Genomic DNA, 12043 nt, shown 5'->3' on the forward strand with positions numbered 1-12043 from the left:
AAACAAACCCTTAGAGTTTGGTATGGAAGGCTAGACAAGTACTTAGTTGATCAAGGATTTTAGAAAGGTTCAACTAATAGCAATTTATAATTCAATATTTATTCAAGTAAAATCCTAATTGTTGTAGTATATGTTGATGATATAATATTTGGAGGAAATGACAGTATGTGTAGAATATTTTCTAATGAGATGTAGAAGTGATTTGAGATGTCCATGATTGGTGAGCTAAATTTCTTCCTTAGTTTGCAAGTTAATCAGAATGATAAAGGAATTTTCATTTCTCAATCTAAGTACATTAAAGAATTGTTAAAGAAGTTTGGGTTGGAGAATTCCAAACTGGTGTGTACACCTATGACCACTAGATGCAAGTTAGCCAAAGATGATAAATCTCTTAAGGTAGATGCAAGTCAGTACAGGTTAATGATTGGAGGATTGTTATATTTAACTGCTATCAGAATAGATATCATGTATGCAATATGTTTGCCAGCCAAAATTTCAGCAAGAACAAAAGGAATCACATGTTATGGAAGTAAAAAGGATTTTTAGATATCTGAAAGGCACAAAAGAATTTGGTTTGTGGTATCCTAGGAGCTCTGATTTTACCCTAACAGCTTATACAAATGTAGATTGAGCTGAAAGTGTTGATGATAAGAAAAGTACAAGTGGAGGAGCCTTCTTCCTTGGTTGAGTAAGAAGTAGGACTTTGTGTCTCTATCTACAGTTGAAGTAGAATACATTCCAACATCTTCACATTGTACACAAATTTTATGGGTGAAGTAGACTCTGAAGGACATTGGTGTAAAGTTTGATGAACCTATCTCAATCATGTGTGACAATACCAATGCAATAATTATTTCAAAGAATCTAGAACAACATTCTACAACAAAGAACATATCCATTTGGTACCACTTATTGAGAGAAAAAGTGTTGGATAATGAAGTAAGACTTGAATATGTAGCTTAAAAAGAACAAATTGCATATATCTTCACTAAGGAATTGTGTAAAGATACATTTGAGTATCTCCAACATAAGTTAGGGGTATTACCCCTTTCCAGTTTGAACTAATGTGCCTTGGTCTAGTGACCAACTTGCATATCATTTTTTTGGACTGAATCTTGTGTGCTTCCTCTTAGGGGGAGCAGGAGTGAGTTTCATAGAAGGAATTTTCCCTACCTTTGTCATTGTTGTCAAAGGGGGAGAGAGAGTATGATCAATGCTGATATGCTTATCATCTTGATGAATGTTTCCATCAATGTCAAAGAGGGAGATTGTTAGCATTATGTTGTATGTTGTCATTGATATCAAATCTTATGGTTTGGTTAGGTTTGAATGTGATATATTGAGAAACAATAGAAGATAGGTATGTATGTGACGTTGATGGTCATTTGGTGATTTCCTAGAAGATTTATCTTCTTGAAAGATGTGTTGCTAATGTTTATCAGTGCTATCTTTGGGTCTAGCTTGATCCAAAAGTTGAGGTTGTGTGACAATGTTATGTTTTGGGTCTGACATTGGTGATGTATGTAATGTGTTAATGTGTTTTGTGAAGAGAATTGTGAAATGGTTTACTTCTCATTCCTTCTCACCACCAGAATATTTAGTATTGACCTATTTTAGATCTCCATCTTGGCTGACTTGGAAGATTATGTTTTTCTAGAGATAGTATATGTATCTATATGATCTAGATGAGTTAGTGTGGCATTTTTATGAATGTCTAATTGTGTAGAAGATATGAAAGATTGAAAGAATCCATTTGTTGTTGTGAACTGTGTTGTGGATAGTTACTAAAAGCAGTTTTGGTAGTGTCGATTGTGTTTTAGTGGTGGATTTTCTTTTCTATCTTTCTTTCTTTGGTAGTGAGTTTTTCTAGGCAGTGAGCCCTCTGACAGTGAGCCTTTTTGGGCAGTGATCCCTCTGATGGTGAGCCTTTATGGGTAGTGAGACCTCCTATAGTGAGTATTTTGGCAATGAGCCATCCTTTGTAAAAATCACCTTAACTGTTGTCATCTTAACTGGTGTTTTTATATTGAGAATTAACATTCTCTATGGTTTTTCCCTTGGTTTTTCTACATAAATCCTGGTGTTCATTGCATCCAAATTATTTTGTGCATATGCTTTCATATTATATCTGTCTTGATTAACTTTACTAATTGTTTCGGTTTTGTGAATAAAGTTTAAAGAATATTTTAATTGTCAACTTATTCACCCCCCTTCTCAATTGCTTGGATATCCAACATTATCTTTGCATCTCAAGTAGACCTACTTTGACATAAAATCATGTGGCACAAAAGGTAGTGGTACTTGAAGGTGATTTACCTATCATTCTCTCTTATTCTCATGAGACCCTCATGCAATACCTTGTAGATATGTGAAGAAAAGTCAAACTTAATATTCAAATCAAGATTATAGATTCTGATAGCCATAAACATGAATTCTACAAGCATCCCATCTTTATTGTCATGCCCTAGAATGTGGCACAATGCATAGTAGATTATGATAAAATACCTCTCACAATTATCAACCTAAAAGGGTTCTTATTCATTGAAAGGGATATAAATTCTCCTATTATTCCACCCTTTCTTCTTATACATTGAGATTTGATCATTCCTTAAGTTTTTTCTATTTATTTTGTATTCTTCTTTGAGTTTATCAAAGTTAATCATTGATATGGCCTGTCTATTCAACATAAGTTGTCTATGATTGCATGTTTTTCCACATCTAGCAATATTGAACCATCCTTCTTCCTAATAACCTTGAGAATATGGTCATACAACTTTTCCATAGCCCTAATAAGGTCCACATCTAAAAATGCATTTGGAAAAATAAATTTTTCTAAGCCATACATCCGAGGGTTTGATATTGGTACATCTTTATCCTTGTTTCCATAAAAAATATTTAAAAAACTTCCACCCAGACATTGGAATCATGACATCATCACAATTCTACAAAAAAATTCTTGTAGATATGTTGGCTCCCAAATCAACCAATTCTAAGTTCTAAAGAAATAGCCACTAACATGTCAACAAACTCAGAATGGGACTTGACCAACAAACATGACTCAATTGAAAACTTGTGTCTTCTACACTTCAAGCTCTACAAAACCTAGGTGGGTTTCCCTATATAGTGTCCCAATAATTCTCAATCTTTTAGGCTTATGACAATGTAGAACAAAGTATATTTATCAATGAAAATATACCAAGGAAATACAAATAAACATCTAGTTATGGCTCTAACCTTGGTTCATGTCATTCTTGTATACATTAAGAATTATTCTAAACTAACAAATACTCCTAATGTAGAAAATAAAAGGTGAAATAAGAATGATCCTAGATGGGTAATTGTTAGCCATTAGGATGTATTCATTATGTGTTGCATTGATGTTTTATCATTGATGTCAACACTAGCTGTTTGGATGCTTTACCGACACCCCTCTGGTCCTAGTAGGTTGAGTAGTTTCTAGTTGAATTGGATCTGGCATGATCCGGTAGGCTCCAGTGTGATTTGGTTATGGAATTGGCTTATTCATGATACTCATGTTCATATTAGTTGGTTTGGTCTGGTGATCGGATGCTGTCCTGTTTGCTTGGAGGCTTGGCTTGTGGTTCAAGTGAGGGTTTCACCGACAGAGATTTTGATGAAGATATTTGATGATATGCATAAGTGGTGTTGCTGCAGCTTCTAGTGGAGTTTTAGGATGCTGATGGTGATCATGTTTGAGACTTCGCAGATGGAGATAATTTCTTTAGCGTATGGATATATATTGGGTCCCGGTTGATCTAGGTTATGGATCAGCTTAATGTAACATGTGGATTGGACCTCTCGATGTGTTTACAGGATGTCTTATGTGTTAGATATTATTTGTTTGGTCTAAGGCCGATATGTTTTGTAATTATGTAATTGGTTTATTGTCTTGTGGTTGACCTAATTGTTTATGGTTGAGGGTTTGTATATATATGATGTAAGATCTTATTGTAAATCATAAGTGAGGATATGTAATGTGCAAATAATGTAATATCATTCAAGAAGAGGATTTGGTCAATTATTGGAGATTGAATTGGGTTTATGTAAGAGGATTTAGTCCTTCCGTATTGAGCTTAACCGAAACTGTACTTAGGCATAACAGATGCTATCTATGCAGTTCAAACACTTCTCCAGATTGTAGTATGGATTTATATGTAGTCAGTGAGACTCCTTTTGTGATGAGAAGTGTGCTATAGATTGTTGGCCTTCCTACAAGTGCAGGCCCCTCAATTGTAATTCATATACTTACTATAGAAGTATTATCTAACTATGGGTAGGCTTCCCACCATGGTTTATACCTTTATCGGGTTTTACACGTATAAATATTGGTGTTATGTGGATGGTGTTTATTCTATGATTAATATTCATGCCTAAGTAGTTTAATTGTTATTTTGGTATTTGTTTTAAGCATTTCGGTATTAATGTTTTTGGTTCTAGTATTAAAGTTTTAATTTCTTAAGGTTTTGATAATCTGTGACAACTGATTCACCCCCCCCCCACTTTGAGTTGTCTTCTGGTTATTTGAATTGTCTAACAATTAGTATCAAAGGATTAGTCCTCTTTGCAAAAATATTAACTGCTTGAGGAATATCCTATGGCAACTAACAGTTCAAGTTCATCTAGTTCTTTTGGAGCTATCTTTCAGAGGGATATTCCTAGCCTTGATGGAACAAATTACACAATATGGAAGATTTAGATGGAGACTCATCCAAGATGTCTTGGAAAGGAGATTTGGGAGATCACACAGAATGGTGTCACACCTTATAATCCTACATTTGGCAATCCTCCTCTGACAAGCCTGAATTAGGAGCTTGAGAATGATTGTAGAGAAAGAGAAGCCCTCTTGTGTACACTTTCTGATCAACAAATAATGGGATTGACTGACAAATCATGTAGAAAGGATATATGGGATAAGTTGGAGACTCTTAATGAAGGTGACCTACAGTGAAGATTGATGGACTTGTAAAGCACTGGTAGGGGGGGGGGGGTGAACCAGTGACACCAACAATAGTACTACTTTAAACACCGGCCGATAGATAAACTTAACAAGTTTGTTAAACAATATGCATATAATAAAAAAAGATATAACAACATCCATAATAAGTAAAACATCCACCATAAAACAAGTGTTTATATGTGGAAAACCCAAATAGGTAAAAACCACGATGAGATGGGACTCACAAGTTAGCTATTTGCAGTAATAGATAACTGACCGAGTAGGGTCTACAAATGCTCTGCTAGGAGAAAATCCTACTAAAGATCCTAAAGCTTAGTTAAAAGCTATATCCTGTAAAAGGTAGTACCCTGTAAGGAGTAACCTTAGTGGAGGATTTCTAAATCCAAACTAATGAATCACCCGATAAGAGGATTTGAACAATGAAGCTTGTTAGAGCTTACCCGGTTAGGGGATTTGACTGTTGTAGTGATTAGACAAAAATAGGTGACGTGATCTAGTGATAGCACAAATTTCTTGTATAGATCCTCTTCTATGCACTTAAATCCTCTTTATCGGCATACTCTATGACTTAACACTTCTACCTTTGCACATAGCATATCACTTTTGCTCATACAAAAATAATTCATTGTGATATTAAGATTGTTGGTATTATGGATGTGTTGTATTGGTTTTGTCATTGATGTCAACACTTGTCAACACTTATCCTTGTGGAGATCTTTGGTTATGTTCACTGGCATGTTCAGTGACTTATCCTTGTGGAGATCTTTGGTTATGTTCACTGACACTAAGGATGGTCTATTATCATCTAGAGATTACTTGGTTAAGTCAAAGACATTGTTTGGACACTTGGTTTTGGTGATTTGATTATTGGTACAATCAAGTTTCCATATTTGTTGTTACTGGAAAATAGGTCTAGGTTATGGACTGACAAGCATTATCTGTTCGAGATCAGAATGACACATTATGGAGATGATTTTTTATTGTTGTAAATGCATTGAGCTGGCATCATTCATCACATATGGATTCATTTGTAATTGATTTTATTGTAATATCTTAGTGAGCCGACCTACACATTTGGTCTTAGGTTTTGGTATATATGTAAGATCTGATTTGTGAGATTATGTAGAGGAGTTTGAAAAAGGATTGTAATAAGGTATATGCAAATATAAGCAGAGCTATACATGCAAACATCATTTGAAGATTTAAGGAAGGTATGAGGAAGACAATTAGAGCTTAACTGATACTGAATCCAACATATGAAGATGCTATTGTGAGCAGTCCATTATCATTGAATTTAACAATCCAATTGTTGTCAGTGTGACTCCCATTTTGTGATTGAGCAGTGAGCTCTAGACAGTTGGCATGTCTGCATGTGCAGACCCCATTTGTACACATACTATCTATAGTAGTATCATCTAATTGTGGGTAAGGTTTCCCATCGTGTTTTTTCCCCTTACAGGGTTTCCACATACAAATAACTATGTTATGTGTTGTGTATGTTATTTGTCTTTCTATTTCATGCATTGAACTTTACTGGTACTATTATTAACTGCTAAAGTGTCTACTGGCATTAAGTTTGGTTTACCGGTATTATGCATTAAGTTTGGTTAAGTTATATTTGGGTTGAAATTAATAGACAACTGATTCACCCCCCCCTCTTAGTTTCCTCTAGGTCCTAACAATTGGTATCAGAGCTAAGTTCTCTTTTTTCATAAGCTTAACAACTTGAGGAGATTCTATGACAACTAACTATTTCAAGAAGGACAATCAAAAGCTTGATGGAACTAACTATGGTATATGGAAGATCAAAATGGAGACTCATCTAAATTGCATTGGAAAAGACATATGGGAAGTTACAAAGAATGGTTGTGTTGGTCCTACTCAGAGTCAACCTAATGCACCAGCCTTGGCTAAAGATTAGGAGAATGATTGCAAAGCAAGAGAAGCACATTTGAGCGCATTGTTAGATCAACAAATCATGGGATTATCAGACCGATCTACTTCTAAAGCTATTTGGGATAAACTGGAGACATTAAATGAAGGTGATACCACTATCAAAATTACAAAATTGGAATGCTTCCAAGTCAAGTATGAAAATCTAAAAATGGAAGAAGGATGAAAGGATTTCTGCTTTTATGGAAAGAGTTAATGAAATTGTTTTGAGTATACAATGTTGTGGAGGATCCTTAAGTGAAGATGAAATTGTTTCTAAAGTTTTAAGAGATTTTCCACTGGCATACAAAATGAAAGTAACTGCTATTAATGAATTGAGAACAATGCCTAATGCATCAGTATCTAGAGATGCTTTGGTTGGAAAATTTTCAGCTTTTGAACTTGAGGAATTTGGTCCTATTGATACAATTAAGACAAATTTGGCTTTCAAAGCTTCATCATCTGTAACATCATCATCATCTAAAAAATCTGGTTGGAAAGCACTCTATGCTAAAGAATGTGAAGAAATCAGAAGAGAGAATGAAGAGCTTGAAGAGCTTGAAGCACTATTTGCAAGGAAAATGCCTAAAGGTCTAGTTAGAAGTAAGTATGAAGGTAAAACACCATTTAAATGTTTTCACTGCAATAAAATTGGTCATATGGCATCTAGGTGTCTTGATAGACATGCAATATTGAAAGAAGAAGCTAAAAGAACATATAAGCCTAACCTTGAATATCAAAGATACAGATTTAAGAAGAATAGAGACAAATCATGTTACTATGCTAATGAAGGAGTTACTGATGATTCTGATGAAGAACCAGTAGACAATGGATGGGCTTTTGTTGCATTAACAAAAGATCAACCAATACCTATTGTTCAACTGGTAGAGCAAGCCCTGGCAACTAGAATTGAAGAATATGATGAATGGATCATTGATTTCAGATGTTCACATCATATGAATGGTGATAAGAGTAAATTCTTAACCTTTCAGGAATACAATGGAGGTCTAGTAAGATTTGGAGATGACAAATCTTGTTTGATTAGAGGAAAAGGCACTATATCTTTTGATGGTAAGCACAATACTAATAATGTTTACTATGTTGAAGGATTGAAGCATAATCTTTTGAGTGTTGGTCAATTAGTTGAAAAGGGATTTCAATTACAATTCAACAATGGTAAATGCAAAATCATGAATAGAACTGGTTTGGAAATTGCTACTGGTAATCAGACTAGAGGTAATATCTTTCATTTGAATAACAATGAGAAGACATTCTTAATTGCACAAATTGATGAAAGTTGGTTATGTCAAAAGAGGCTATGTCATGTAAATTTTGATTGCATTGTGAAAATCAGTTTATCTAAGGCAGTAAGAGATTTACCTAAGATTGTTAAACCTAACAATCCGGTATGTAAGGAATGTCAATTTGGAAAGAAAGTTAGAGGAACTTTTAGGTGTATTCCAAAAAAATCCAATAATGTTCTTGACTTAATTCATACTGATTTATGTAGTCTAGCAAGAACTAGAAGCTTACAAGGAGATAGATATTTTATGCTAATCATTGATAATTACTCTAGAATATGCTGGGTTACTTTTCTTAGGGAGAAATCAGAAGCTTTTGGGAAATTCAAACTATTCAAAGTGATGGTAGAGAATGAAACTGGTAATAAAATCAAATGTTTGAGATCAGATCAAGGAGGTGAATTCACATCTATGGAATTTAATACATTCTATGAAGTGAATGCAATCAGAAGACAATTATCAGCACCTCAGACACCCCAACAAAATGGAGTTGTGGAAAGGAAGAACATAACTATTTTGGATGCAACTAGAAGCATGATATAAGAAGCAAACCCACCTCATGTGTATTGGAGAGAAGCAATCAATACAACTATTTATACATTCAATAGAGTTCACATCAAAGGTGAAACCAGTAAGGCCCCTCATGAACTATGGTTTGGCAACACTCCTACTCTTAAATATTTCAGAATATTTGGAAGCAAATGTTATATTAGGAGGAGAATTTACATCTAATGAATTTAATACATTCTGTGAAGTAAATGGAATCAGAAGACAACTATCAGCACCTCGGACACCACAACAGAATGGAGTTGTTGAAAGGAAAAATAGAACTATTTTGGATGCAACAAGAAGTGTGTTATCAGAAGCAAACCTACCACATGTATATTGTAGAGAGGAAGTCAGTACAACGGTCTATACATTCAACAAAGTTCACATCAAAGGTGAAAGTGGTAAGACCCCTCATGAACTATGGTTTGGTATTACTCCTACTCTTAAATATTTCAAAATTTTTGGAAGTAAATGTTATATCAGAAGAGATGAGTATATTGGCAAATTTGATCCTAGAAGTGATGAAGGAATATTTCTTGGTTATTCATCTAAGAGCAAGGCATATAGATGTTTTAATAAGAGATTGCAAAAAATCATTAAAAGTGCAAATGTGAAGATTGATGAACAGTTTAGAAGGTCTATAGACTGAACCGGCAGTTGAGATAATCACAAATGAACCTACAATGAGTACACTGGTACAGAATGTTGATCTAGTCCCACCGGCATCATCTGAGAATTCCATAGTGACTGAAGAACAACAACAAGTGAACACACCCAAGTATGTAAGATTGAATCACTCTGAAAGTCAAATAATTGGGAATAACTATCAAGGAGTTATGACTAGAGGAAGACTAGAAAATTAAGAGGTATGTCTAATTTCTCAAATTGAACCAACAACTATTAATGAGGTGTGTGAAGATAAACATTGGATTAAAGCTATGGAAGATGAATTAGAACAAATTGAAAAGAATAACACATGGACATTGGATCCCTGACCTAAAAATAAAAACTTAATTGGAACTAAATGTGTATTCAGAAATAAACTTAATGAAGATGGTAAGGTAATCAGAAACAAAGCAAGATTAGTGTGTAAAGGATATTCACAGAAAGAAGGAATTGATTACAATGAAACCTTTACACTAGTAGCTATAATTGAGACAGTCAGATTATTCTTAGCTTTTGCAACATACAAGAACTATAAATTATATCAAATGGATGTTAAATGTGCATTTCTAAATGGTGATCTTGAAGAGAAAGTTTACATTGAACAACTTGATGGATTTTCTTTGACAGATGACAAAGATATGGTTTGCAGGTTAAGGAAAGCTTTATATGGATTAAAGCAAGCTCCTAGAGCTTGGTATGATAGATTGGACAAATATCTTTTGAAGCTTGGTTACACTAAAGGTAATGCTAACAACAACTTATATTACAAAGTGACTAATGATGATATTTTGGTTATTGAAGTTTTTGTTGATGATATCATTTTTGGAGGAGAAGATGGATTATGTAAAGACTTTTCTAATAAGATGTAGGAAGAATTTGAAATGTCTATGATTGGAGAGATAAAATTCTTTTTAGGATTGTAGATTTCATAGACTGATAAAGGTATGTTCATAAATCAATCAAACTACTTGAAGGAATTACTTAAGAAATTTGGCATAGAAAACTCTAAATTGGTAAGTACACCTATCACTACAACTGATAAACTATCATTGAAGGATGAATTAGAACTTGTTAATCCAACAAGATACAAATCTATGATAGGAGGTTTACTGTATTTGACACAAAGTACAAGACCTAATATTATGAATGCAGTATGTATTGTTTCAAGATTTCAGAGTAATCCTAAGGAAAATCATGAATCGGGAGTGAAAAGGATTTTCTGGTACCTACAAGGCACAACAAATCTTGGCTTATGGTATCCTAAAGATGAAAATTTTGATTTATGTGCACACAAAGATGCAAATTGGGTAGGAGATGTAGATGATAGAAAAAGCACCACCGACAGAGCATTTTTTCTTGGCAGTAGACTAATTTCATTGTTGAGCAAGAAACAAAGTTGTACATCTTTATCAATAGCAGAATCAAAATATTTTGCAGCAACAACTAATTGTACACAGGTATTGTGGATTAAGGAAATGTTGAAGGACATAAAGGTAAAATGCAAAGAACCTATAACCATTTACTGTGATAATATGGAAGCAATTGATATATCAAAGAATCCAGTATTTCACTCTAAAACTAAACATGTTTCTATAAAATTCAATTTTCTAAAAGAGAATGTTGAAGAAAAAGAAGTGACATTGGTTTATGTGAATACTAAAGAGTAGATTGCAGATATCTTTACTAAACCTTTGCCTAGCAAAACTTTTGAATATCTAAGAGAGTAGCTTGGAGTTATACCCTCACTGGTAGAAGCTTAGATAGTTGGAGCAAGGCATCAAACCGACATAATTAATAGAGAAACCTTTTTTTCCGGCTTTGATGAAGGAGAGCTACTTCTCAGGGGGAGTAGATTGAATAAATTTGGTTATGACAATTAATTTTTGTAATAAGTTCTATGAACTAATTGTATTTGATTTTGTATTGCTTTAGCATTTGATGTCAAAGGGGAGAGATATCTATGGAAAAACACATTATATTTTGGGGAGAGGTTATTCATTAGGGAGAGATTGTTACTCTCCGTATCTGTATTTTTATTTCTGGTTAATGATCTCTTTGGGAGATTGTTGGTTCTTGGTTTTTGGCATTTTTGCTTTGGCACTTAGATGGTTTTTCCATCTTGTGTTGCCATCAATGTGAAAGGGGGAGATTGTTGGTATTATGGATGTGTTGCATTAATTTTTTCATTGATGTCAACACTTATCCTTGTGGAGATCTTTGGTTATGTTCACTGGCATGTTCAGTGACTTATGCACAATCATCGGTATCTGGTTTACCAATAGGTTATATTGTTCACCGGCACTAAGGATGATCTATTATCATCTGGAGATTACTTGGTTATGTTGAAGACATTTTTTGGACACTTGGTTTTGGTGATTTGATTATTGGTACAATCGATTTTGCATATTTGTTGTTACCGGCAAATAGGTCTAGGTTATGGACCGGCAAACATTATCTATTCTAGATCAACATGACACATTATAGAGATGATTTGTTATTGTTGTAAATGCATTGAGCCAACATCATGCATCACATATTGATTCATTTGTAATTGATTTTATTGTAATATCTTAGTGAGCCGACCTACACATTTGGTCTTACGTTTTGGTATATATGT

This window comes from Cryptomeria japonica, chromosome 6 (assembly GCF_030272615.1).
Source record: "Cryptomeria japonica chromosome 6, Sugi_1.0, whole genome shotgun sequence".
Taxonomy (NCBI): Eukaryota; Viridiplantae; Streptophyta; class Pinopsida; order Cupressales; family Cupressaceae; genus Cryptomeria; species Cryptomeria japonica.